The sequence below is a fragment of the Scylla paramamosain genome, chromosome 46 (genome assembly GCF_035594125.1).
Source record: "Scylla paramamosain isolate STU-SP2022 chromosome 46, ASM3559412v1, whole genome shotgun sequence".
NCBI lineage: Eukaryota > Metazoa > Arthropoda > Malacostraca > Decapoda > Portunidae > Scylla > Scylla paramamosain.
The window spans coordinates 7,766,994-7,794,750 of record NC_087196.1 but is presented as its reverse complement, the minus strand read 5'-3'; the positions used below and the strand labels follow the sequence as shown (position 1 = coordinate 7,794,750).

The following is a 27,757-nucleotide window of genomic DNA, read 5'->3' as shown; positions in this document are numbered from 1 at the left end:
GTTTTCTGTCGTCTCTTTTTGTTAATTTTCCCCCGCGAAAAAGTCATTCACAGGCACGTAATGCTTTTGTGCCGCCTCATGTAATTGGAGGATTCTCTCGCTCGCAGGTGAAAATTACACCCTGTTTGTGATTTTTTCCGGCTGGGAGGAGGGGAGGGGGCAGGCCAGAGGGTGGGGAGGGGGAAGGGAAGGGGGACAGGGGCCCATCGCCGAGGAATGAGCCCTCAAACAAACAGTAATCACGCCCAAGAATTTATATTTTGGAGACCCCGCAGAAAGTAGAACGCCCCGCTGGAACACCTGGGCATTCCATCCTTTATCCTTTGCCTCAGCGTTCTTTGCTCTTTAGTACTTGTATCAGAAAACCCACTGACGAAAATAATGTTCTCTGCATTGCCTTAATCTCTCTCCCATTTCCCCATACCCCAGGGTTTTGTGCCTTGAATTTTTATGTTTGGAAACCTGAGAAAGAAAATGTTCTCTGTAGTCTTCTGAAACTTTTCCATCTTTTCGTTTAGAATTTACATTTCGAAACCCACAGAAAAAAAAAACTCTATCTTTTTTTTTCCCTTCGTTGTTGTCTACCCCTTTATGCTTGAAAACTGAAAAAAAAAAGTATTGCCCTATAGAATCTTTAAACCCTTCCCTCCCATTTCCCCATTCCTCACTATTCTCAATGCTTCATAATTTTTATTTGGAAACCCATATAAAATAAATCATCCATCTCTACTTAACCTTGCCTTCTCTCCTTCAGGATATAACTTGACGTGTAATTCTAACACTACTCCTAACAGTTTATCGTCCTTTAATTCCCTAAACGCCCTTAACCTCTTCGTATCCTTTGCTATTTTAATTTATTCACGTTCAGTTTGTACTATTTTTATCATGCTTTTTTTTTCTCTCTTTCTCCCAATTTAACTTTTGCCTATTAATGTTCCTGCCCACCCCTTAAGTACCCGTTAATAACCTCCCTCTCTCTCTCTCTCTCTCTCTCTCTCTCTCTCTCTCTCTCTCTCTCTCTCTCTCTCTCTCTCTCTCTCTCTCTCTCTCTCTCTCTCTCTCTCTCTCTCTCTCTCTCTCTCTCTCTCTCTGAAAAGGTTAAATTCTAGCAGTGATTAAGGTAAAGAACTCATTATCTCTCTCTCTCTCTCTCTCTCTCTCTCTCTCTCTCTCTCTCTCTCTCTCTCTCTCTCTCTCTCTCTCTCTCTCTCTCTCTCTCTCTCTCTCTCTCTCTCTCTCTCTCTCTCTCTCTCTCTCTCTCTCTCTCTCTCTCTCTCTCTCTCTCTCTCTCTCTCCCCAAAAGAACACACGGTTTCACCTGAGGATCTTCCCTAATTAGAAAGTCGGCGGGAATTGAACGAAGCGGCACCTGGAAGTCACCTGTTCGCTGTCCTGCCGCTGTAATTTTCCTTTGACTAACTTCTCCCCACTCCCCCCGTCTCTCTCTCTCTCTCTCTCTCTCTCTCTCTCTCTCTCTCTCTCTCTCTCTCTCTCTCTCTCTCTCTCTCTCTCTCTCTCTCTGGGTTGCACTGCACTTACATTTCCTCAGGAGTTTCCCCCTCAGGACACACCACCACCACCACCATCACCACCACCACCACCAGCACCACCACTACCACCGCCTCACTACTCATTATCCTCTTATTAAGTCTCAGTTCCTTACCAGACACCCTTCCTAACACACACACACACACACACACACACACACACACACACGAGGATAGACACTTGACAATGACGAGAAAGAGAGACAGAACGAAGAAAACGAAAACTTTAACAATAATAAGCAGTAGCAACAGCGAAAGTAAATAACACAGGTATGAAAACACTAATTACCTCAGGGCTCTGTTATTCTGATGCACTTTTCCCACTTGTCCTCCTGCATATGTGAATTAAATTAGTACCCTTAGGTCCTGCCAGTACGTGTTTTCTGAAGGGAATCTGAGAGTCAAGGGCCCGCCTAGAGGACTTCATCAATAGGGGAGCTAAGGGGACGAGTGAGGGGCGGGAGAGGGGATGAGTGGTGGAAGGGTGTAGGGGGAAGGTGACGAGGGGACGAGTAGAGGGAAGAGAGAGGGAATGATAATGTGAGGAAAGAGTGTGATAGGAAGGGAAAAGGGGAAAGTTTTCTCTCGATGTCCTTGTGTATGTGGTATGAGAGAGAGAGAGAGAGAGAGAGAGAGAGAGAGAGAGAGAGAGAGAGAGAGAGAGAGAGAGAGAGAGAGAGAGAGAGAGAGAGAGAGAGAGAGAGAGAGAGACCAACAGACACAGAAAACAGACAGACAAAGGCATATTTTCACAAACCCTTTCCCTCAAAAAAAGAATAAATAAAAGGACATGAGGAAGAGAAGGAAGATAAGAATAGGAGGAGAGGAAGAGATGGGAATGAAGGAAGGAAAGTGAGATGGGAGAGGAAAAATGAGGAAGAGGAGAAGAGAGAGGGGAGGAAAAGGGAAGAAGGAGAGGGGAGGAAGGGAGAGGAGAAGGGAATGAGGGAAATGGAATCAGGAGAAGAGAGAAGAAGAATGAGAGAAAATAAAACAGGGGAGGAAAGAGAAGAATGAGGAAAAGGGAGGCAGGAGATGGGAGGGGAAAAATCAGGAGGAGAAGGGAATGAGGGAAAAGGAGACAGGGGAGAGGAGAGAAATGAGGGAAGGGTGTGTTGGGGGGCAGGGAGAAGCGGGGAGGAGGAGAGGGGAGGAAGGGGGAAGGAGGGGGAGGAAAGCTCTTGATGTGTTCATTGTTAGAAAGCTCTCGAGGCAGGAGTGAGTCTGAGGAGCGGCGTGGAGCGTGGAGTAATATTGAAGAGGGCTCCACCGTCTCGTTAGTTCAGTCCCTCCGGCAGGTGTTGCGACGCTCCTCCACACTGCTATCGATACGACCCCCGCCTCTCTCTCTCTCTCTCTCTCTCTCTCTCTCTCTCTCTCTCTCTCTCTCTCTCTCTCTCTCTCTCTCTCTCTCCGGTTCGGTTGTTCATTTGTTTTGTTTATTTTTCTTTTTTTTGTATTTATTTGTTGATTTTTTTGTTTATTTTATGATGTAATGCTTTTATTTATTTATTTATTTATTTATTTATTTATTTAGTCAGTCAGTCAGTTAAGCCATTCACTCGCTCACTCACTCACTGACTTTACTCACTCTTTCACTTAATCACTCGCTCATTCATTGACTCATTCATATATTTAATCATTCACTCTTCATTTTTCATACATTTATTCATTCAGTCAGTCACTCACTAACCCACTCACTCACCCACTCACTCACTCACTCACTCACTCACTCACCCACTCACTCACTCACTCACTCACTCACTCACTCACTCACTCACTCACTCACTCACTCATCCATCCACTAATTAACTCACTCCCTCACTCACTCTCCTCCCTTCAGGTGTGTGGGTATGAGTCACCCGCGGCCAGGTGAGGGAAGGGAGCCCCACCTGTCTTCCCACACATTTTTGGGCTATACACTACACAAGTAAGGCTCCGTAACAAGGCCTTTTAAGTACCTACCTGCCTTGTGTTTTTCCATTGTCATTTTTTTTAGGGTTTTTAGGCTCATCCGTCCCTCCTTTCCTTTTTTTCTAGGAATGAGGAGGGATAGGAGGAGGGAAAATAAAATCATAAGGACATAAAGGTAGCTGCAAGAAGTCAATAGGCCTACACGTGGCAAACCCTTTATAAAGTACTGATATCCACTGGTCATCCTCCTTTATAAATGTATCTAATCTTTTAAAGCTTCTAGTCGATTTAGGCTTAACACGTACGTCGGTTTGGGGACAAAGCAAGGGAGGCAAGGCTGAGGTGGTTTGGACATGTCAGTAAGAGTGACGAGGGGTATGTGGGGAGGAGGATGCTGGACATGTATCTACCTGGCAGGAGGAAGAGAGGGAGACCAAAGAGGAGGTTTATGGATGCCGTGAAGGGAGACATGCAAGTGGTGGACGTGACAGAGGAAGGCGCAGAAGACCGAGGGCATTGGGGAAGAGTGATCTGCTGTGGTGACCTCTAAATGGGAGCAGCCGAAAGAAGAAGAAGAAGAAGAAGAAGAAGAAGAAGAATCAATTTACTGACTACCTAAGTGTTTCAGATATTTACTTCTCTATGATGGACAGGAAAGGAGGACAAGAACAATATTAATTTATTTATTAAGGAAAGTGTTACAGGTATTACTTAATGAGAATACCTGGAAACTTGTTGATCTGTAACGATATATTGTAAAGTACCGACCACTAATAAGAACAAAGCTTATAGATTTGTAAATGGAAGTGCTGCAAGTGTTAATTAGTGAGAGCAATACCAGGAAACTTGTTGATCTTTAACAATATCTGAAGAATTACCGACTACTGTTATATTTACTGTCAATTACTCGGCGGCAGCAATCTCTCCACCTGGGGATGCGTGGACACGATAACTGCCAATCTGCGACTCTCTCACCCACGGACTGAATCGAGAATTCCCAGCCTTTAATTACAACGTGCAGGAAACTGAATTTATCCGGGCGAAATTTATCTTGGTGATGCTGATATGAATAAACTGTCTCTCTCCGTGCCTGTGTCTCTAACAGTGTGCCAGCGAACTGAGAATTCGTGCTAAGTATTGTGTTAACCCTTTCAGTGATACACGAAACAATTAGCAGCAGCAGAAGCAATGCGTGAAGTCTTTATGAGCATCTACCGAAATCTTAATGAAAAAGAATACATTTTGCAATTTCTTCTCAGTTCAAAGATTAAATGTGGATGTAGGACAAGTAAAGATGTCTCAGAGTGACTGGTAATTAGGGAAAGGTGTACTAAGTGGCAGTTAAAGGGTTAAAGTAGGCATGTGTTTACTTATCAATTTAATATACAAAAATGAATAGTTGAGAAAAATGCGACACAAACCCAAAACTTGCTGAAATGTAAGATACTGTTTGTATTTTATGATTAATACTGAATAAAGGCGGAAGTTATTGAAATATTTGGTGACAAGAATGCTACAGTTTCATAGTTACCGTCACATGCAGAGGTCACGCGTGCATCTTACGAAACTTCCTTGCAGCTGCAGCCTTCCAGTGTGTTAGTTCAGGCAGAGAGACTGTGACTTGTATTCTTAAACACCTGACGCTGCCACCCCTCCATCCTTGACTCGAACTGTCTCAAGAGGAAGCTTTCAACATCTCGAATTTTGGGTGATTTTTTTTTTTTTCACCTTACTCTGTAGACTGGCACCTTTAATGAGGCTTTGTATGGCTTGTCTCCGTAAACCTGACATGAAAAATCGGGATAATTATAAAGGTTAGATGAGTAGTCGAGTTTTCATGGATGTTTCCCAGTTATTATTATTATTTTTATTTATTCATTTATTTATTTTTTTTTATGTAGGAAGGGCACCGACCAAGAGCAAAAAAAATATATGTATACGAAAAATAAAAGTCCCATTGAGGTGCCGGTATCCAGAGTGAAAAGCGGTCTTCAAAAATTAAAGGTTGATACAGAATTCTTGTTAAATAATCACTAGAATTACGAAAACATCCTCGGAATTTGTCAGATCACCACTAGAACCACGAAGACCTCCATGATTCCCACACACTCTCAATACTGCTAAAAATGTGCTGGGATAAGATGCTGGAAAATCTTGAGAATACCTTATTATTTGTTCGTATATCAAAAGTTTCGGGCCTGTCCGGGATTCGAACCCGGGACCTCCTGCACCCAAAGCAGGAATCATACCCCTAGACCAACAGGCCACGTGAAGATTGCCAGCTAAGGAACTTTTTATAAGGAAAATAGTGAGTAACCATTTTGTCCTTGGTCCTTGTGATTCTTTCCTTCTTTTTCTTCTTTTTCTTTGATTTTCAGTGCTCTCTCTCTCTCTCTCTCTCTCTCTCTCTCTCTCTCTCTCTCTCTCTCTCTCTCTCTCTCTCTCTCTCTCTCTCTCTCTCTCTCTCTCTCTCTCATCCCTAGAAAAAATGAGGGAGAGAGAGAGAGAGAGAGAGAGAGAGAGAGAGAGAGAGAGAGAGAGAGAGAGAGAGAGAGAGAGAGAGAGTTACAGATAGAAGTGATTGAAAAAAAATGCAAAAAAGAAAAAGAAAATATAAGAAAACATCTCATCTCCTTTCTTACTCATGAAAAATCTTCAGAGAGAGAGAGAGAGAGAGATGAAAGGCGTGGACAAATAATGATCTCTCAACGCGGCAAGCCACACCTCGGGCGCCTGGGCATCGGGGCGGGGATGGAGGGCTCGCGGGCGCCTCTTCCTGGTAATTATCTTTGCGCGAGGCCACGGCGGATCTGGCTCAGGATAATTAGGACATTTTTCACACCACGACACACTCAGGTGGGGTGCGTGGCCACAGGCGTGCATGGAGGAGGAGGGAAGGAGGGGGAGGAAGAGGAGGAGGAAGAATGGGGGGATAGCTAGAGGATTTTGATGTGATATAAAAAAAAAGAAAGAAAGAAAGATGAAAATTATGTTGATTTTTTTTTGAGGTTGTGTGAAATATTGTTTGATAGGTGGTGGTGGTGGTGGTGGTGGTCAAGGGTTGCGGTTTGTGAGGCGATGCTAAAAAAAGAGAAAATAATCCTGTTTTTATTGAAAGGTTTAGGGAAATAATTAAAACTGATAGGAGGTGGAAGAGGATGAGCAGTAAGAAGTGAAGGAGGAAGTGCAGGAAGATGAGGCTTAGTGATTTTGAAAGGTTAGTGAAAGAAAATCAGTGCACAAATTTATATTTTTATTATTAGACTATAGAGTATTTCTGATATATTAGGAAATGATAATAGGAGGACGAGGAAGAAAAAGACGAAATAGGAGGAGAAGGAAGCGAATAGGAAAGAAGATCAGGAAGGGGAGAATTAAAAAAAATATGTATATATAAAGGAGGAAAAGGAGAAGTCAAATATATAATTATAAAAAAAAAAACACAAATAAAAGAAAAAACACAATCAAGTGAACGAAGAAGTGACAAACACAGTCTTTGAAGAAACATTACTATTTAATAAAGGAAAAACAAACTATGAGGAATCTTGTGTGTGTGTGTGTGTGTGTGTGTGTGTGTGTGTGTGTGTGTGTGTGTGTGTGTGTGTGTGTGTGTGTGTGTGTGTGTGTGTGTGTGTGTGTGTCCGGCGCATGAGGTGTAATGTGCTGCCCTCCAGGTGTTATGTTGTCGTTTCCAATTAAGGTTTGTGAGGACAGGTAGAGTCCCTCCCACCTCCCCCTCCTTCACCTCCTCCCCTCCTTATCTCCTCCCTTCTAGCACGACACAGTAATGAGTTGCTTCACGACTTCGAGAGGAGGAGGAGGAGGAGGAGGAGGAGGAGGGTAAAGAAGAGTATAAGAGGGAATAAGAAGGAAGGAAGGAAGGAAACAAGGAGGAGAATAGTATGAGAAGAAAGATCCGGAGAGAGACAAGGAGAAAGGGAGAGAGGGAGAGGGAGAGGGAGAGAATTACCTGCCAACCAACAAAGTAATAGAGTGCTAGTACCTCTAGTTACCTGCTGGACAATCAAAGTGAGTGGTCGCCTCAGGTACACTTGGAAAGCAGTTGTCTTTTCGTAATTTACCTTCAAGAAATGTTGGTCCTTGTTTTCTGTTCAAGATGCGAAGGTTTATGGGAGAAAAAGACGGTAATGATATAAGATTCTTTCCCCTTTTATTTGTTTTTGTTTTTTATTTTTTTTCGTGTGTTTTTTTTTCGTTTTTGTTTATTCATTTTTTTAGTCCAGTTTCCTTTTTAATGTATTTTCCTTTTTTTTCATCTTTTGTTTAATTCGATTCAGTTATAGAAGGTATTTTAGTTATTAAATTATTGAACGAGAACATGAAAAGAAGAATATATATGTATATTTTTTTTATTATGATTTGTGTTTTGATCAAGTTTCATTTGGTTTTCGTTTCGCTCCTGTGATTTTAATTAATTTAGCGGTAAGTTTCTTGATTTTTTGTTTTGTTTTAAGTTCCTATGTGTTTCTTTTTATATTTCTGTACGTCGCTTTTTTATAGCTAGTATATTATCTAACTTATTTGTAACTCATCTGTAATAGCAACTCTTTTCTGAATTAAGGTTAGGTAACATGGGTCTGAGAGAGAGAGAGAGAGAGAGAGAGAGAGAGAGAGAGAGAGAGAGAGAGAGAGAGAGAGAGAGAGCGTCGTCCAAATTTACATATCATCGGTGGAATTTATGTAACCACACGGCAAGCAGAAAGGCAGACTCAGAATTGGAATGTCACACAACATCATAAAATAGGAAGGAATTGGGGCGCGGGCGAGACGGGGAGGAGGAAGGCAACTCATGAAATGGGAAATTCTGGAATTGCTCTCTCTCTCTCTCTCTCTCTCTCTCTCTCTCTCTCTCTCTCTCTCTCTCTCTCTCTCTCTCTCTCTCTCACCCAAAATCTTCAGAAAGAGAAGGAGATAAATATATGAATGAAAAGTATAAAAATTCTCTCTCTCTCTCTCTCTCTCTCTCTCTCTCTCTCTCTCTCTCTCTCTCTCTCTCTCTCTCTCTCTCTCTCTCTCTCTCTCTCTCTCTCTCTCTCTCTCTCTCTCTCTCTCTCTCTCTCTCTCTCTCTCTCTCTCTCTCTCTCTCTCTCTCTCTCTCTCTCTCTCTCTCTCTCTCTCTCTCTCTCTCTCTACGCAGATTCCAATGAGGTTCTTTGAAATGGGGTCACACTGGGAATGTTTTTATGTGTATGTAATTATGTGACGGCGTAGGAAACTGTGCCGAAGATCATGTTTTACTCCATGGAAATTATTAGACTCAGGGAAACAGGTTGGCTGACTTGCTTGGTGTGTGTATGGGGTGTGGGTGGGTGGGTAGGTGTTTGGGTTCATGGGGTTCTGCTTTTTCTTAGCTGTTTTTCCTTGGTAGTGAAAAAAAAAAGGTGCAAGGTTGAATGAAAGAAGGTATAGGAAGGAAATCAGTGTGGGTGTCTATGTGGGTGTGTTTGTTGTTGTTTTGTGAGTCTTTGGTTTTGGTGTTTTTTTTTTCTGTGTGTTATTGTTGTGTTGGTGTTTTGTAGTGTTTGTTTTTTGTATGTGTTATTGTTTTGTGTTTTTTTTTGTGGTGTTTTTTACTTTTTTTGTGTGTGTGTTGAAAAGGGAAAAATTATGGATTGTTTTTTTTTTCTATTTTCTTAGTTGGTATTTTTTTTCGTTTTGCCGGCGGAAGGAGTAAGGAAAATAAATAATAAGATAACGATAATGACTGATGATAATGAAAAGACGGATCATGACAAGAATAGCAACGATAATGATGATAACAATGATACTAATAAAACTTACAACAACAACAACAACAACAACAACAATAATAATAGATAATAATAATAATAAAAGCAATACCCAATAAGATAATACAAAAACCTACTTGGAACCCTGCGCAAAAATAATCATAATATCATCATCTTATACTTGCCATCAGATTTACAACAGTGAGGAAAATAAATAAATAAATCTGGCGTGAGAACATTATTATTATCATTATTATTATTATTATTTTCATTATCATTATTATTATTATTATTATTTTCATCATCATTATCACTATCATTGTCATCATCATCCTCATTATTCTCTCGTGTTTGTCTCATTCTTCGTACGAGTCTTTGTTTCTCATTTTCTCGCGGCTTCCTATTTTATCCTCCCGGCGTGGCGTGTCCCGCGGCAGCCCTCCTTGCCTTCCACTCTTATAGGCACGAGAGAGAGAGAGAGAGAGAGAGAGAGAGAGAGAGAGAGAGAGAGAGAGAGAGAGAGAGAGATGATTTACCCGCGGCGTGGCTCACACACTAGTTGTTAGACGCGACACAATACGAGGAAGAGGAGTGGGCGGCGACGAAGGAGGAGGAGGAGGAGGTGGAGGAGGGCGACAAGGAGTGGGAGGTGCAGGAATAGGACAAGGAGCAAGAGGAGTAAGAGAAGTGAGGGGAGGGTTGGAGGGGCGGGCGGTTGCTTATCAAAGAGGCTCCAAGTCACAAGACCAAGATGATTCCCCTGCGAGAGATACAGAAATAATGAACCCGGCGGCGGCTGCACTGCCCAGGGGAACGCCGCCTCACCCCGGTAACAAAGCTCTCCGTCCACATGTCGACAAAGGACTGCAAAGAAGATATTTTTCGCCCCAAATGACAACACAAGAATGAAGTGAGAGAAGCCTGCGTCCCCCCCCCCCCAACACACACACACACACACTCACACACACTCTCTCTCTTCGTGTGTGTGTGTGTGTACGTTTTCTGAAGCCAAGGGTACGATGATTATCTGAGGTGTGTGTGTGTGTGTGTGTGTGTGATGCAAGGAGGCTGCATCTCTGTACGTTACTTGCTCTCCTCCTCCTCCTCCTCCTCCTCCTCCTCCTCCCGTTGTTGCTTTAGGCGGGTCAGGGAGAAGGAAATGGATGATTCTTTTCCACATATTTGCCTTTGGACTTGGATCTTTTTCCCCTCCGTTTTTTTCCCCTCGTCTTTTTTTCCTCCGGAGATATTTGCTTTACGGAGACAGACGCGGGTGTCTTGGCCATGATGCGTTTTATTTTCCCCACACTAGAAGGAAGGAAAGAGGGGACGAGGGAAACACGAACGCTAGAGAGAGAGGAGGAGGAGGAGGAGGAGGAGGAGGAGGAGGATGAAGGGGAAGGGAAAAAAGTGTGAGCCTTAAAACCGGGAAAACATATGATGAAATACGAAGGAAGAATATTACAGAGAGGAGGGGAAAAAAGGAATAGGGTTGAGATTTAGGGAAATATGACATGTTTAGGGAAAAAAAAAATTCAAGAGGAAAATTTGAATATGTGAATGAGGTGGAAAAAAAAAGCAAAACTAATATATGGTAAACACAGATAAAATGACGAGAGAAGAGGTGAAGGGGGAATAAATGAGACGTAAAAGGGAAAAGAATAATAAAGGGAGAGCAGGAGAAAAAGACGAAAGAGGGAAAGGGGAAAAAGGAAACGTAATAAGGGTAATATGGGAGATGGAGATACAAGAATGTGTGAAGAGATGAAAGGAAGAGATGAGACGTAAAAGGAAAGAAATGAGAGGTGTAAGAAACGAAGGGAAGATGAGAGGGAGAGGGAGAAGGAGGAAACAAAAAAAGAATATAAATCCATCAGTTAAAATTCTCCAACTGATCATCGAATTTTTAGAAAGAGGAGAAGGGGAAGATCAGAGGAAAGATGGAGGGAGAAGAATGGGGATGGAGGAAAAAAATGGAGGAAAGGAGGGAGGGGAGATAAAGAAACACAGAGTCTAAAGGAGATGGGGAAAAAATGGACGAGGGGGAAAAATGTCGTGGTTGGAGAGAAACAAAGGAAAATGGAGGAAAAATTAATAGTTTCCTCAGGGGGGACTGAAGGAAGGTGAGGCAAGGAAATAATTGACTGTGTGTGTGTGTGTGTGTGTGTGTGTGTGTGTGTGTGTGTGTGTGTGTGTGTGTGTGTGTGTGTGTGTGTGTGTGTGTGTGTGTGTGTGTGTGTGTGTTTGATTACAATTATTGTTATACCTGACAGAGTAATAAGTTAAATGACAGTTATTAATTACTTCGCTAAAAAAATGAGAATGATTAACATATACTTTTTTTTGTGCTAGGAAACCAAATTTAACTGTATATTGATATAGAAAAAAAAATTATAAACTCATCTGACAGGAAAAGAAAACACATGATGAAAAATATTGTTAATGGCTTTAGAAAACATAGCAATATTACAGAAAATGATTGATTAATAGATACATCATGAACTAAGTGAAATATACTTTGGAAATAGATAGACAAAAAACTAGGTAACATATAGCTAGCTAGATAGACAGATAGATAGATAGGCAGATACATAAATAGATAGATAAACAGACTAATATAAAGATAGATAAATAGATACATAGATTACTAGATTGGTAGATACATTAATAGGTAGATGAATAAATAGATAAATAGATAAACAGATGCTCAAACAAACAACTACACCAATACACAAACACTAAACAAACAAACAAACAAACAAACCACAGCAAGACGCTCCTCACCAGAACTTACCTTCCTCTTGTTTACGAAGAAGAGGAGAAATGAAGAAGAGAAGGGAAGAGGAGAAAAGGAAGAGGAAAAGGGAAAAGGAAACAATATTTACAGAACACCACTACCATCTCCTCTCCTTCACCCTTCTTCCCCCTTCCTCTTCCCTCTCTTCTTCCCCTCCTCTTCCTCATCCTCTTGCAATGTAGTATCGGCAACAACCCCACGCAGACAAATGCTCCTCTTATTTTCCTCTTACATCCCTCTTATTCTCACGGCGGCAGGAGTGAGGGCGGGGGACAATACGGCGCAGGATTTCCCAAGGGGCGCCAGACGTACAAAGACTCTTGCATCCTCTAAAATCTAAATAGTGAACAAGTGCGATTCTCTTTTGTTCCGTGACAGCGGGATTTACTCCTACAAAGGCGGCAAAGAAAACGAGGAACGCGATCGTCTATTATTATTATTTTTTTTTTTTTTAGGGGGGGACTCATGTGTATGTGTGTGTGTTCGTGTGTGTGTTATTCTTAGTTTTCTTTTGTGTTTGAGTGTTTATTTTTATGTGAGTGGAAAATTGTTGTTCTAGTTTTTCGTTTATTGTTTCTTCCTTGGTTTTGTGTGTGTGTGTGTGTTTTGCAGAGAGAGAGAGAGAGAGAGAGAGAGAGAGAGAGAGAGAGAGAGAGAGAGAGAGAGAGAGAGAGAGAGAGAGAGAGAGAGAGAGAGAGAGACTTCATATCATCACCGACAAAAAAATAATACAACAGTAATATTCATCATTAGTGGAAGTTACACACAAAAGATATTGGAATTGTGTGTGAGAGAGAGAGAGAGAGAGAGAGAGAGAGAGAGAGAGAGAGAGAGAGAGAGAGAGAGAGAGAGAGAGAGAGAGAGAGAGAGACTTCTGCTTTCTAAATACGTGAAAAAGCAAATATTAATAACTAAATGTCTACCAATTATTTAGTAAGAGAAATATCCAGGTTTTATCAACTACCTCTCTTCTCTTCTTTATCGTCAGTTCTTGTTCATCTCCTCTAATCGTAGGAAAAGATTCTCTCCGCATCTTTATCATCGTTCCTTATTGTTATTCTTTATTTCTCGTAAAGTCTTCCCTTCCCTCGGAGTTTTATCATTTTTCCCCTTTGTCTCTTGTCATCATATTTATCCCCTTCCTTCCTCTACTTCCTCTTATTATTAAACTCCTTTCAATTATCCGCGTCTTTTCGTCCTTCTCTTCTTTCTTCTACATTTGCGATTTTTGTGTCTTCGTTATTTATTTTATATCTTTGCACATAACTTGTATTTTCCCTCCTTTGCTCCCCTCCCTCTTCTCCCTCCTCCTCCTCCTGACGATGGCGTCTTCGCAGCGGCTGTATACAACACCAAGTTAATAATTCAGTTTCTTGTTGGACTGCGTAAAGTTTCCGTGTAAAGAAAACGAAATGACGCCTACAATGATAGGAGGTTTTTAGTGCAGCCTCCACACGACCTCGCAAACCACGCCCACTAACCACGCCCGCACGCCCGCCAGACGCTCACCCACACGCCATACCCACGCACAAACATTCCCTATACCTTTAGAAACCCCCGAAGTGATGGTATGTGTGAAGAGTCAAAGGGAAAAAGGGTTAAGGTGAAAGTGTTCGAGGTAAAGAGGTTGACTTCTGTTTGGATATTAAACTCGGAATTAATCTCACACTGCGGCGACGGACGGAGAAACTGCGCCGCTATTCACAAACTTTTTCCAGACAAAGGGAATGGAATTTGACACCATTAAGGAAAGTAAAGGAAAATATTGCGATCTGGCAGAGTACAGAGAGGACGAGGAGGAGAAGGAGAAGGAGTGGAGGTAACATAAGATCTTCTCGTATTGGTTCTCCTCCACGCTTCTAATTTCCATGTGTTGTTTTCACCTGCGGAGAATTACAACTGAAAATTAAAGGTGAAAAATTATGTACGTTCGTGGTTTTTATTGTCTCATTATTATTAGTCATCTTGCTTAGTGAAGAGAACTGAACCTTTTCTTAACGTGTACTTTTCTGCTTTTGTTTCTCCTTCTGTCTCTGAGTACTCCTGGAGAGAAAGGTGATGAAAAAGTGACCCGTGAAAATAGTTAAGGGAATGAAGGGTTGTGTGGGTGGTGGTGGTGGTGGGTGGTGGTGGTGGTGGTAGTGGTGTGGAGTCATACATCCTCTGTCGTAATATTGTTTGTTTAATGTTTCAAGCCTTTCTTAAAACACTTCTCCTCCTCCTCTTTCTCCTCTTCCTTCTCTTTCTTCCCGTTCATTTTTACATATACATTCTCTCTCTCTCTCTCTCTCTCTCTCTCTCTCTCTCTCTCTCTCTCTCTCTCTCTCTCTCTCTCTCTCTCTCTCTCTCTCTCTCTCTCTCTCTCTCTCTCTCTCTCACACCGTCGCCGTTTTTGCTTCCACCACCTTCCGTATGCAACATTTCGTCATGAATATTGCAGACGCTCACTCACAGCAGCCCGCGAGGAGGAAGAGGTAGAGGATGCACTCTTTTCTTCCCCGCTCACTGAGGTGCTGCAGATTATAATGCAGGTATGGCCGCCTCAGTATACATTGCATTAAGCATGGATACGAGAGGAGGCGGCGGTGGTGGTGATGGTGGTGGTGATGGGGGATTGCTGGGTGGGGAGGTGGGGGTTCCTCAGAATGTCTCGCTTAGTACGTGCTTATGCCAGGTGGGAACTCTGCTCAGGTAACTTCAGGATTTGCTCAGGTACACATATATTTGCACCTCCTCCTCCTCCTCCTCCTCCTCCTCCTCCCCTCGTGTCCAGGTAAACTTGTTCGAGGTCGGCAAACAGGTATGCGCCTTCTGTGCCTTGTGACTTGTTTATCGCGCACCTAACCTCCCTACCAGCGTGCACTCAAGGGGAAAACTATGTGTGTGTGTGTGTGTGTGTGTGTGTGTGTGTGTGGGCGTGTGCGTGTAATTTGGTTTGTGCGTTGTTGATTTCTCGTCTACACACACACACACACACACACACACACACACACACACACACACACACACACACACACACACACACACACACACACACACACACACACACACACACACACACACACACACACACACACACACACACACACACACACACACACACACACACACACCCCTTCATTGGTTCCCGTCATGCATTTCTCTTCGTTCCATTCTCTCCAAACCACATAAGTACCACAGAATTTTCCCTTATTTTCCCTCCCCTCTCTCTCTCTCCCCCCCAGACAACAATGGCGGCGTATCCTTCGAACTGCCTTATTTGTGTCCCAGAAACACATCGGGACAGCCAACACACCATGCAAAGTAAGTGTGTCGCTTTTTTAACCCTCCGCACACCCACGCTTCCCCCTGATTGGCCAAGAAGCAATATCCGGCCCGTGATTGGCTAGTGGCGGCTGGAGGTCCTGGGCGGCGCTTTCTTATTGGTTGATTGATTCCCGATCGAACATGTTATTGGTTGATAGGTCGCGATGGCTACACTGATACCTGTTGCAATGGACGCCACTCAGCTGCCAGGTGGAGGAGGAGGAGGAGGGGAGAGACACACGCTGATAAAGGGAGAGGGGAGAGGAAGGGGTGGGAGTGGGGAAAAAAGTAACGAAATAATGTGAAATGAAGTGTGGAGGACAAGAGACAAAGGCGATAATAGAGGACAGGTGAGGGGGAGGCGCTGCAGGTGTGAGCGAAACACTGTGAGAGGAGAGAGGACCTGCTGGTGGTGGTGCTTTAATCGATACTGGGAGAAACTGGACGACAGAGAGAGAGAGAGAGAGAGAGAGAGAGAGAGAGAGAGAGGAAGGTTGCGTTATGTACTGCCGGGAAAAAATGAACTTGTAAGCAATGCCTTGGAAGTTATTTACGTTATATTGATGTTAATTTGTAAATGGATCCTCATATCGCCTTGGAAAACAAGAACCAGTGTTTAAATTTCGTGGAGGAAGCTAAGATAATTCAGCACTCTGTATGTACTTAAATATATAAACATACGTATTAACGAAAGACGCTAAAAAGACTTAATACTTGAAATAAATACGCTATCGAAGAACTAGAAAACACTTTATTTAGAAAGAAAACGAAGAATTTACAAAGAGGGAAAGAAAGCCGTGGAAAATATAATGAACAAAAAATATTAAAACAAAATACCTAAAAAAAAAAAAAACGATAAAGCAGATTATTTGTAAAAAAAAAAGTGAGAAATTGATTAAAGAAGGGAAGTAAAAAAGTAAAAGTAAGAAATTGAAAACGAAAAAAAAAGAAAAAAATGGCGCTTTCTTCCCCAGCAGGTGAGGAAGACTGCGAGGCGGGAAGATGTTTGACTCTGGGAAACAAGAAAGTCTGTCTACGATGAAAAATACCTGTTGAGGTGCGTATGTAAATTAGTACCAAGCAGAGACTGTACCTGTGTGTGTGTGTGTGTGTGTGTGTGTGTGTGTGTGTGTGTGTGTGTGTGTGTGTGTGTGTGTGTGTGTGAGTAATTGGGAGGAGGAGGAGGTGGAATATTTATACGTGTTTGTGCAGTATGGTTTGATTCTCTCTCTCTCTCTCTCTCTCTCTCTCTCTCTCTCTCTCTCTCTCTCTCTCTCTCTCTCTCTCTCTCTCTCTCTCTCTCTCTCTCTCTCTCTCTCTCTCTCTCTCTCTCTCTCTCTCTCTCTCATATCATCATTCGCAAACATCAATAGTTTCCTACTTTGCTTTGATTTTTTTTAATTTACTGATTTTTTTGAAGAGCTCACACTGTTCATCCACGGACAAGTGAATAATTAGTTTCCTTATTTTCCATTTCTTTATTCTTTCATTGATTTATCTCATATGCTTTTTTAATTTCATAGTTATTTTGATATTTGGAACTTTTACGTCTTGAACTTTTACCTTTGTTTTTCTCAGTTTTTATTTATATTTTTCAACCACATCTTCATCAGGGTTCACTCCTTTTATTTACCTTCCCTTATACTCTTGTGATGTACGGGGCATTACTCTCCTCTTTATCTGGCAGCACGGGTGGCGGGGCGGCGTGGGCAGGGCGGGAGGCGGAGGTGGTAACAGTGTCTCTATTTACGCTTGCTAGATTCGCGCCCCGCCGTTAGCATTGCACTGTTTAATGAATGCCATATGCTGCACCACCCTTACCTGGCCCCCCTCACCCATTCACCCATCACCCCTCAGCCCCCTAACCCTTTCACCCCCCCACACCGCTGCCTATTAACTCCTACACCCCTTTCCTCTCATCCCCTTGTGTTTTCCCTTTAAATATTATATCACCCTAGATTTATTTTCTTGTATTTTATGTTTTTTTTTTTTTATAAGTAAACATCTTTAGTCTTATGTTGTTATATTTTCTTACGGTTTTAATACTTAAGAAGGTCAGATTTAAAAAAAGATAGGAAAAAAATAGTTTCTTCCCTTTTAAATATCAAATCACCAGTAGAATTACGTTCTTACATTTTCTGTTCTTATAATTTAGTGAGATTAGATTTAAAAAGGAGTCAGGCAAAATAGAAAAAAAGTCTTCTCTTCTATCATTATATTATCATCAGATTTATTTTCTTGTATATTTTATGGTGTTATCAGTAAACAAGATCAAATAAAAAAAAATCAGCAAAATTCACAAAAGTAGAGTGACAAGAACTTATTGGATAGTTTGAAGATAGTTTGAATATATTTAATGATTAAGATGCCAGGTGGTAAGTTTCCAATGGTCACGTGCTGCCTCGTATACATCACCTGACCTCTTGTACTCTCCTTATCTTAGTTTCTTGTATTACCTTTGAGTTCTGACTTATCTTTCCTTTACACCTTCCTTTCTCAGTCTTCTTAATTTCTTGTGACCTTTGACTCCTAACCTGTCTTTCCTCTATGCCCTTCTTTCTCCATCTTCTTAGTTTTTGTGACCTCTGACTCTCAACTAGTCTCTTCTCTGTGTCATCCTTTCTCTACTTTAGTTTCTTGTGACCTCTGATTCTTAACCTAACCTGTCTTTTCTTTATGCCTTCCTTTCTTCATAATCATTCTACTCTAAATTCTCCTCCTTCGTTACTCTACTTCTTATTCCTCTTATTTTGTTCTTCCCTTTCTTTTCTCTATATCTTCCCTTTTTCCACAATTCTTACTTCCTTTTTCTCATTTTTTCCTCCCCCCTTACCTCCTCTCCTCTACATCTACCTCTCTTCTTTTTCTCTCATTTTTTCTCCCATATTCTTTCCCTCCAACCCCCTTTACTCTAACCGCCACCTCATACACATTCCCTCTTGTTTCCTCTACCCCTCCCTCCCTCCTCCCGCCCTCTAGCATACTCTAATTTATGTCTCTGTCTCTTTGTTTGAATGAAACTCTGTGACACGTGATTTTTGTAAAGTTGTTGGTTTCTTTGTCATTTTTTTTCCACTCTCGTCTGTTTGCCTGTGTTTTGGGATGTTTGTGTGTGTTGATTGTGTGTTTAGTGTCTTATTTTTTCTTTTTTTTTTATTATCTATTCGTGTTTACTCGTACTTATGTTCTTGTTGTACTTCTGGTCTTTCTTTGTTTCCTCCTCCGTTTGTTGTCATTATTTTATTTACTTTTTCTTTTTACTTTCAGGTTTAGTTTCATTCATTTTGCTACGATTATTTTATCTTCATAGTCAGGTAAGATACAAAACAGGCACCAAGTACAACATAAGCAGACAGGTAAAAGGACAGGTAAAGAGGTGAACAGGTATAGAAATATAGGAGGAAGCAGAAACAAACCAGGTAAGATATAAAACAACCATCAAATACACCAACAAACAGGTACAAAGACAGGTAAAGAGCCGGACAGGTGTGGACAGGTGCAGAAAACGGTGACGTATCTCAGGTGAGCGGGAAGCAGCCTTCAACAGACAGGTTACTGCACCGAGCCCCCATTAGGTGACAAGCCTTGCATGCCTCGTCAGGTGGCTTGCGACCCTTTGACAGGTGAATCATGCACTGCTCCCTCTAATTTCCTCGAACCCGACGTACAGGTAAGCTCCCCCTCCCCTCCCGACCCCCCTTCACCTGAGCCACCCTCCCCCTCACCTGTTCCACTGTAATAAGGTCACAGGTGTTGCCTCATAAAGGTCATTTCTCCTTGCTCGTGTGTTTGGGTGTCATCTTTATGCGCTATGTGGTTGTGTGTGTGTGTGTGTGTGTGTGTGTGTGTGTGTGTGTGTGTGTGTGTGTGTGTGTAGGGATTATGTCACCTCGCTCTCTTGTTTCTTTGTTTACTGTTTTGTTTGATGTTTGATTGATTGCTTTTGTTTTTGTGTTTGTGTATTTGTTAGTGAGTTAATGGAAGGTGTTGTGTTTTGGTTGTTTATTGTTGTTTTTGCGTGATTGAGATTGGATGGAATGGAGGACAAAGAGGAGGGTGAGGGGGAAGAGGAGGAGGAGGAGGAGGAAGAAGAGTTGGAAATGTATATAAATAGAAGCACGACTAAAATGGCTTCGCAGTAAGTGTTGTTATTGATGTTGCTGCTGTTGTTGTTGTTGTTGTTGTTGTTGTTGTTGTTGTTCTTGTTGTTGTTGTACTACTACTACTACTACTACTACTACTACTACTACTACTACTATTGTTGTTGCTGTACTACTACTACTACTGCCACAACAACACACAAACAACACTATTCAATCACCACATCTTAACAACCATCACTCCTCCCCCCCCACACAAAAAACCTGTCCCACCCCACAACCTCCCTAACAACCCCCCTCCCCTTTTCCTCTTCCCCCCCCGCCCTCCCCGTGACTAAGGCCCGCCCAAAGCTCCCAAACACAGCCTGAAACACAGCGCGAGGCAAAGCAAATCAATGAACCTGAAAGAAAACACGTAAAAGTCGTTCTTCTATTCATTTTGCATCGTTCTTGTCGTCCTTATCGTCATTGTCGTCATCGTCATCATCAGCGGAGGGAATAATGAGATGGGGAGGTTTTGTTTATTTTTGTTTTGTTTTGTTTTGTTTATTTTTGTTGTTATTGGTTGTTTATTTTTGATGGGTTACTTGTGTTTTTTTTTGTTTACTTGTTTGTGTTTTGTATTTATTTATTTATCCTCTTTTTTTATGTGTCTATTTTCTGTTATTTATTGATTGATTATTGATTAGTATTTTATTATTATTAGTTATTATTATTTATTGTTATTATCAGTATTATTAGTTATTGATTTATTTTATGTATTCATCTCGTAATTTTCTTTCGTTTATTTTTTTTTTCTATTTATTCATTTTTTACTTTTTTTTTTGTTTATCCTCTCTTTTTTTTTTTTTCAAGGATACTTTAGTTAGATGTATGTACCTTCAATATTATTTCTTTCAGTTTTTCTTTTAGTTTCCCCATGAATTGTTTATAATTTCTGTGTGTGTTTTTTTTTTTTTCCAGATCTCGTTTTATTCCAGGTTTTGTTTCCCTTTCTGTATATTATTCATAAAAAACAAAAATCAAGGTTAGAAGTGCGATTCACGTTACTATTTTTCATTTATTTATTTATTTTACTTCCCTAGCATTTTATTTTACATTTATAATTTTAATTCTTGATCTGTGCGTGAGTGTTTTCTTTCTCTTTTCTTTTTCACTTGATTATTTTCTTTGGACTCATAAACGGCAGAATTCATCAAGCGACTCAAATTTTTATTGGTATTTTAATTTCACGGCCTTTTAAAAGTTTCCTGCCCTGGTCTTGCTGGCGCTAGTAATAATACGCTATTGTCAATTGTGTGTGCGTGTGCGTGTGTGTGTGTGTGCGTGCATACATTTAAACACACACACACACACAGACACACACACACACACACACACACACACACACATACATACAGGGGGATAACGGTGGAATGTTCAAGAGAGAGAGAGAGAGAGAGAGAGAGAGAGAGAGAGAGAGAGAGAGAGAGAGAGAGAGAGAGAGAGAGAGAGAGATTAAAAGGGTAAGTAAAGAAATCGTGATAAAAGAAGACATGGAATATATACCGATAGCGAAAAAAGGAAGAAACGAAAATGTGATGAATATATAATAAGAATAACAATGAAAATCACACACACACACACACACACACACACACACACACACACACACACACACACACACACACACACACACACACACACACACACACACACACACACACACACACACACACACACACATGCACACTATAATGAGGAAGGCAAGGTGTGGATCGAGGGCATGTAGAGAGAGAGAGAGAGAGAGAGAGAGAGAGAGAGAGAGAGAGAGAGAGAGAGAGAGAGAGAGATGTTGAGTGGTATGAGATGCACTGTTTTGGAACGCCACACACACACACACACACACACACACACACACACACACACACACACACACACACACACACACACACACACACACACACACACACACACACACACACACACACACACACACACACACACACACACACACACACACACACACACACACTCACACACACACACTTTGATCTCCAGGCTCTTGGAAACCGAAAACAGGGCGTATTAACAAGGAGGAGAGCAGTTTAAGGGTGTTAAGGGCCTTTGTTTCTTAATTTGACTACCGGAGCGAGGGTGTCCTTGGCTATAATTACTGGCGCAGGTGAGAGGCTGCACCTGTGTCTGTGTGTGTGTGTGTGTGTGTGTGTGGGTGTGTGTTGGTTGTGGTTACTTATGTACGCTCGTGTGTATTTGGGAAATTATCTTGAGGTTTCTGTGTGTGTGTGAGAGTGTGTGAGAGAGAGTGAGAGGGAGAGGGAGAGGGAGAGAGAGGGAGAGCAATAATAAAACTAGGAAAACAAAACCTTCGCGTGCTATTCATCAAGATGTCATGACAAAAGATATTGGAAACTTGATCATTCTTTTCCTACGCGCCCTTAGGGAAACATACACACACACACACACACACACACACACACACACACACACACACACACACACACACACACACACACACACACACACACACACACACACACACACTGCAAAAAAAAAAAAAAAAAAAATTAAAGTACATGCAAACATCAAAAGAAATATACATACATACATACATACATACATACATACATACATACATACATACTTAAAGCAATAATTTATCTTTATGTATATTTGGCGTACTTATTCTAAGGTATACATAATTAAACTGCATTTATTTATTAATTTACATATTTGCCAGCGAATTAAAAACGGTAGATTGTATTAATGTGAAAAATTGACGATAATTGCCACCAGTTTTTGCGTTTGTGTATATGCATAACCTCCCCTAACACACACACACACACACACACACACACACACACACCTGTCTAATCACGCCAGGTCACTCATAATTAGGCCAGATATGTGACTGATAATAGCCAAAATCATTCCCATTTTCCCATTTTCCCTTTAGCTTCCGTCCATTACGCCCTTTTCGTCCCTTAGTGTGAGGGAATTTGATCTCTGTGGCGGGGCGGCGTTAGGCAGGTGTGAGGGAAGAGTGTGCTATGCCGGGGCTTAAAGGTACGGTGCTGAGGGGAGCTGTGAGGTGCTAATTGGTAAATGAGAAGTGGAATGAGGGGAGAGAGAGTGGGGAGAGAGGGCAGGGTGAGGGGAGAGAGAGAGAGAGAGAGAAGAGAGAGAGAGATGAGGTATTCAGCTTCTAATATTTCCATAACAAAAAAAGGTAATTAATTCGTCAAAAAATGAATAAATAGGCGAAAAAAAATAAAAGGTATAAAGGAAAAAAACAACAAAAATATACACCAACAACAATAATAATAATAATGATAATAATAATAATAATAATAATAATAATAATAATAATAATAATAATAATAAACTTCCCTTTCCTACATTAATGAAAAGAAGTATGAATTTTTTTGCTATTCTCACTTTATTCACTATTTTTTTTCACTGTCACTGTTCAAAGACCAAGACTCTTTATTGGGAACTGTCCGGCTCTCCTTCACCACCTCATTATCTCTCTCTCTCTCTCTCTCTCTCTCTCTCTCTCTCTCTCTCTCTCTCTCTCTCTCTCTCTCTCTCTCTCTCTCTCTCTCTCTCTCTCTCTCTCTCTCTCTCTCCCTCTCCCTCTCTCTCTCTCTCTCTCCCGTCACTCCTTTCCCTCCCTCACCCTCCCCAAATCCCTCCCTCGTTCCTTCCCTCGTCACTAACTACCCTTCCCTCTTTTCCTCTTTCCTCTAATCCTTTCCTCCATTTCCCCTCTTTCCTCGTGTCCTTTCGTCTTTCTCTCTTCTCTCCCTTCTCTCCCTTTTCCCTCTCTTTCTTTCCTTTTCCCTCTCCTGTCTTAATAACTTTCTCCTCCCTTTTTCTCTGTTTCTCTTCTTTCCTGTTTTCCTCCCTCTCATCTCCCTCTCTTCTCCTTTCTCCCTCTCTTGTTTCCTCTTTTCCTCACTCTTAATACCTCCCTCATTCTCTTAGTCTCCCTCACTATTGCATCTCTGTTTTCCCTTTTTCCTCTATTCCCCTCTTCTCCCTTCCACTCTCCCTTTATTTGCCTTTCCCCTCACTCCTTTAATCCCCCTCTCCCTCCTCTCATTACTCCCTATTTCCTTTTCTCCTTTTTCTTGCTCTGTTCTCTTCCTCCCCTCTTCTTTTTTCCCTTTTCTCTCTTCCTTTTTACCCTCTCATCTCTCTTCCCTCCCTTTCTTATCATATGTGATTCTCTCCCTCATTTCCCTCTAACTCTCCTCTCTCTCTCTCTATTTTTTCTCTCCTCTCTTTCCCCTCTCCTCTCAAACGTCCCTCCATATCCTCTCTCTCTCTCTCTCTCTCTCTCTCTCTCTCTCTCTCTCTCTCTCTCTCTCTCTCTCTCTCTCTCTCTCTCTCTCTCTCTCTCTCTCTCTCTCTCTCTCTCTCTCCTTTTAATCAATTTTCTCAAAAGTTTTTCTTCCCGGATTTCTCCAAAATATTTTTCTCATACCGCCTTTTTTTCTTTTTTTCCTTTTTTTCCCGTCTCATCCTCGACCACGAATCATTATTTTCATTTTCTCTTCCCCTCTTTTTTTTCCTTCTTTTCTTGATAGTCTAGCCATCAATCACTCCCCTCTCCCCCTTTTTTTTTTGTCCCATTTTCTCAATATTTCCTCATTTTTCCCCTTTGTGATGTGGAATGAAGGAAATAAAGAAACGGAATGAAGAACTGGTAAGTGAAACAGTTTCCTTATTCCTTTTCATACTTTTTTTCCTCTTTTACGTTTTCAGTGGGAAGGAAAAGAGGAAAAAAAGAAAAAAATGGAGAGGATGAGAAGGAGAATAGGAGGAAGAATAGTTTAGAGGAGAAATACGATGAAAAGAAAGAGAGGAAAGAAAACAGGATAGCAAACAGTAAATTTGAGATGAAAAAACAGGTGGAGGGAAAGAAACGAGGAAAAAAAGAAAGAGGAAAATCATGGTAGAGGAAGAGGAAGAGGAAAATATATAATGAAGAGAAGGATGAAGAATAAAATTACAGTGATGAAAGAGGAAATACGATGAAGAGAAATAGCTAGAGGGAAAATAGAGAAAAAGAGAAGAAAGTAATAGCAAGGAAACATAAAAGGCAAAAATTTAGAAGGTAGAGGAGAAAAAGGAAAGAAATATGATGGGATGAAGAGGAAAATCATGAAAAAAAAAGAGTAACACTGAAAATTAAGAGAAAGAAAGAAAATTAAAAGAAGAGAGACGAAAACAAGGACATGAAAACAAGGACAAAAACAAATGAAGAAACAAGGATAAGAAAACACAGGAGAAGAAATTAAGAAAAAGGACAAAAAAAATGCAAGTAAAAATGAAGAGGGAAAATATAGATAAAGAGGAATAAAGAGACACTAAGAGAAACTCATTTTCAAGAGGAAGAGGAAATAGAGTGTTTTCAATGGAGACGAAGGGTTAATGGCCAAGAAAATAACAGGTAATGGCCCTTTAGTCACCATCGAGACCCCCATTACCCTGATTGGTGCCCTGTTGGTGACGTCACAGAAATAGCGCCTCCTCATTGGCTTTCGCTGACGCTATCGTAAAAGGAGGCCACGAGATTGGTCAGTCCTGATTGCGTCATTATAAAAGATCGTGATTTAATTGGCTATTGATGATGTAATGATTTTTTTTGTCTTGTTATTTTTTTTTCTGTTCGATTTTATTTGATTTTTTTCAATTTATTAAAGTTAAATAATCTTTTTATCTTGCTTGTTTTTCCTCCTCCTCCTCCTCCTCCTCCTCCTCCTCCTTGGATCACTAAATTAGCATCTCTAATAGAAAAATGAGAGAAAAAAAAAAGAGAAAAATTCAAATTCAGAGTGTGACAGATACAAAAGGAGAAATATTAATATGAATATGAGAAGGAGGAGGATGAAAAGAAGAAGGGGAGGAGAAGAAAGAGGAACAGGAGCAAAAGGAAACCAGTGAAAAAAATTAAATCGATATCATTGTGATAAAAATGACAATAATAAACAAAGAATGAGAAGGAGAAGGAGGAGGAGGAGGAGGAGGAGGAGGAGGAGGAGGAGCAAGAAGAAGAAAGGTATGAAACGAAAGGGTGGAATAAGAATAGAAAAAAGCTGATAAAAGAAGTTAAATCGAAATTATTGCGAAGAAAAGAGACGAACAAAGAATAAGAGAGAGAAAGAGAGAGATGACGAAGAGAAAGAAGAAAAAGAAGAAGGAGAAGAAGAAGAGTATGAAACGAAGAAAAGAAACAAAAGCAGAAAAAAAATTACTGAGGAAAAAAAGACTATGAGAGAGAGAGAGAAGTAGGGAGAACAAGAGGAGGAGAACGAAAGGGAGTGGGAGGAAGAGGAGGAGGAGGAGGAGAAGGAGGAGGGAAGAGGCGCCTTGGGACGCAGTAATTATTTCTCCGTAAAGCCTTCATCTCACCCTCCCTTGCATTTATGAATATTCAAGTTCTTCGCGATAAAAAATTGATCGCCAACTTGACAGACGAAGAAGGACTCATCCCCCCCCCCCACCCTTTCCTTCGCACCTGATTGGCCGCCTACCTGTGTGACGCCCCTAATTGACTCACCTCAACAAGTCTACCTGGTGGCTCACCTGAGATGCTTACTTGTCAATTTCTGCGTCTGTTTTATGTGCTTTGGGTGTTTTTGTGTTGTTTGTGTGTGTGTGTGTGTGTGTGTGTGTGTGTGTGTGTGTGTGTGTGTGTGTGTGTGTGTGTGTGTGTGTGTGTGTGTGTGTGTGTGTGTGTGTCGTGTTTACTTTCATGGTATTATGTTTTGATTTTCGTTTTGATACTTTTTTTCATTTTTTTTTTCGTTTTTTTTTTTAAGTGTTTGATTTTGGGTTTTTATTCAAATTGCTCTTTCTCTTTATTTTTTTATTTATTTATTTTTTTATATAAATGCACGTACTTATTCTATTTCCCTTTTTTTCTCTCCTTGTCTTTATTTCCATGTTCATACTCTACTATTTGTTTTTCTTCTCTCTTCCTTTACTTTTCCCTTTTCTTTCGCCTTTCCATGTTTATTCCTCATCTTTTGCTCTTTCTACATCTAGTTTACTCTTTAACACAGTCAGATTTTACAATTTTACAATTTTCCCAGTTTCTTCATTCCCCTCATTTATCCTACATTCTCCTCCACCTCTCCTTGCTCCTTCTTATGTTTATCACCTTGGCTTCGTCTTTTTGTGCACTTTTCCCCAACCTGCGCCCAATTACATCATTACCATGTGACTAGACTCTTTGCAGGAGACAGAGGACCGCATTTTGACCCCTGCTAAGTGTTTCCTTAAGGGCTGTTATTACTGCACCCACCCGAGGGCTTAGGATCGGGCTAACTGGTCGAGAGAATTAGCTTATATTAAAGGTTTTCTGAGAGTGTTTGTTTGCCTAATGCTTCGTATCAATAAATTGGATTGATTCAGGTGTTTGCTTCCCCGATGCCTAAGGAGTTAATTGGCTTGTTACTTAACTGGCCTGAAGGTTCTTGGTCCCTCGAGGCTCTTACCTGTGTGTTACCTGTGTGATTATGGCCTCCTGGAGCCGACGTTGATGAAGGTATGGAAGGTTCGGCATGATTTGTGGGTGTTTGTGTGTGTGTGTGTACAGTGGTGGTGGTAAATATGTGTGTGTGTGTGTGTGTGTGTGTGTGTGTGTGTGTGTGTGTGTGTGTGTGTGTGTGTGTGTGTGTGTGTTGTTTTGTTTATGCATTTGTGAATATTGTTTTACTCCCTTTTTCACCTTTTTCTCTCTGCTGCTTAGTTGTATATTCTCTCTCTCTCTCTCTCTCTCTCTCTCTCTCTCTCTCTCTCTCTCTCTCTCTCTCTCTCTCTCTCTCTCTCTCTCTCTCTCTCTCTCTCTCATATGTTGTTTTATTCCTTATTCCTCATCCTCTCTTAATCCAGTTTTTGCTTTCCTTCCTTCTTTACGTTTAAACTGTTTTATTATTGTATTTTGTAGTCTCCACTAAGTCCTTTTTTTTTTTTTTTTCTTTTCTTTCTTTATTTTCATCATACTTTTTATTACTTTCATATTTGTGCTATCCTGTTAACGTTTACCTTTGTATTTTATATTTTCTGTACAATTCTTATTATGGTTATTTCTCCTTTATTGCATCATACCTTAATTCCCACGTTTACTTATATTTTACTCCTATTTCTCCTTTCTTTTAACATCGGACCCCTTGCCTTTCCCTTGTATTCATCTTTGTCACCATTTTCACTATTTATTATATTTTGTTGTGGTAGAATTTGTTGCTATTCCTTAATTCTTTTATCATCAGGTAACTTGCATTCCTCTGTCTCAAAATCATTACTTTTCTTTTTTCGTTGTATTTTCACTTT

General features: G+C 40.9%; 1 non-coding gene across 1 annotated transcript; it reads right to left on the bottom strand.

Annotated features, from left to right (window-relative positions):
- Positions 1–5,655: 5,655 nt before the first annotated feature.
- On the bottom strand, positions 5,656–5,727 carry Trnap-ugg (transfer RNA proline (anticodon UGG)). The gene has a single exon. It is a non-coding gene; the product is annotated as a tRNA-Pro (tRNA).
- Between the last annotated feature and the right edge of the window lie 22,030 nt (positions 5,728–27,757).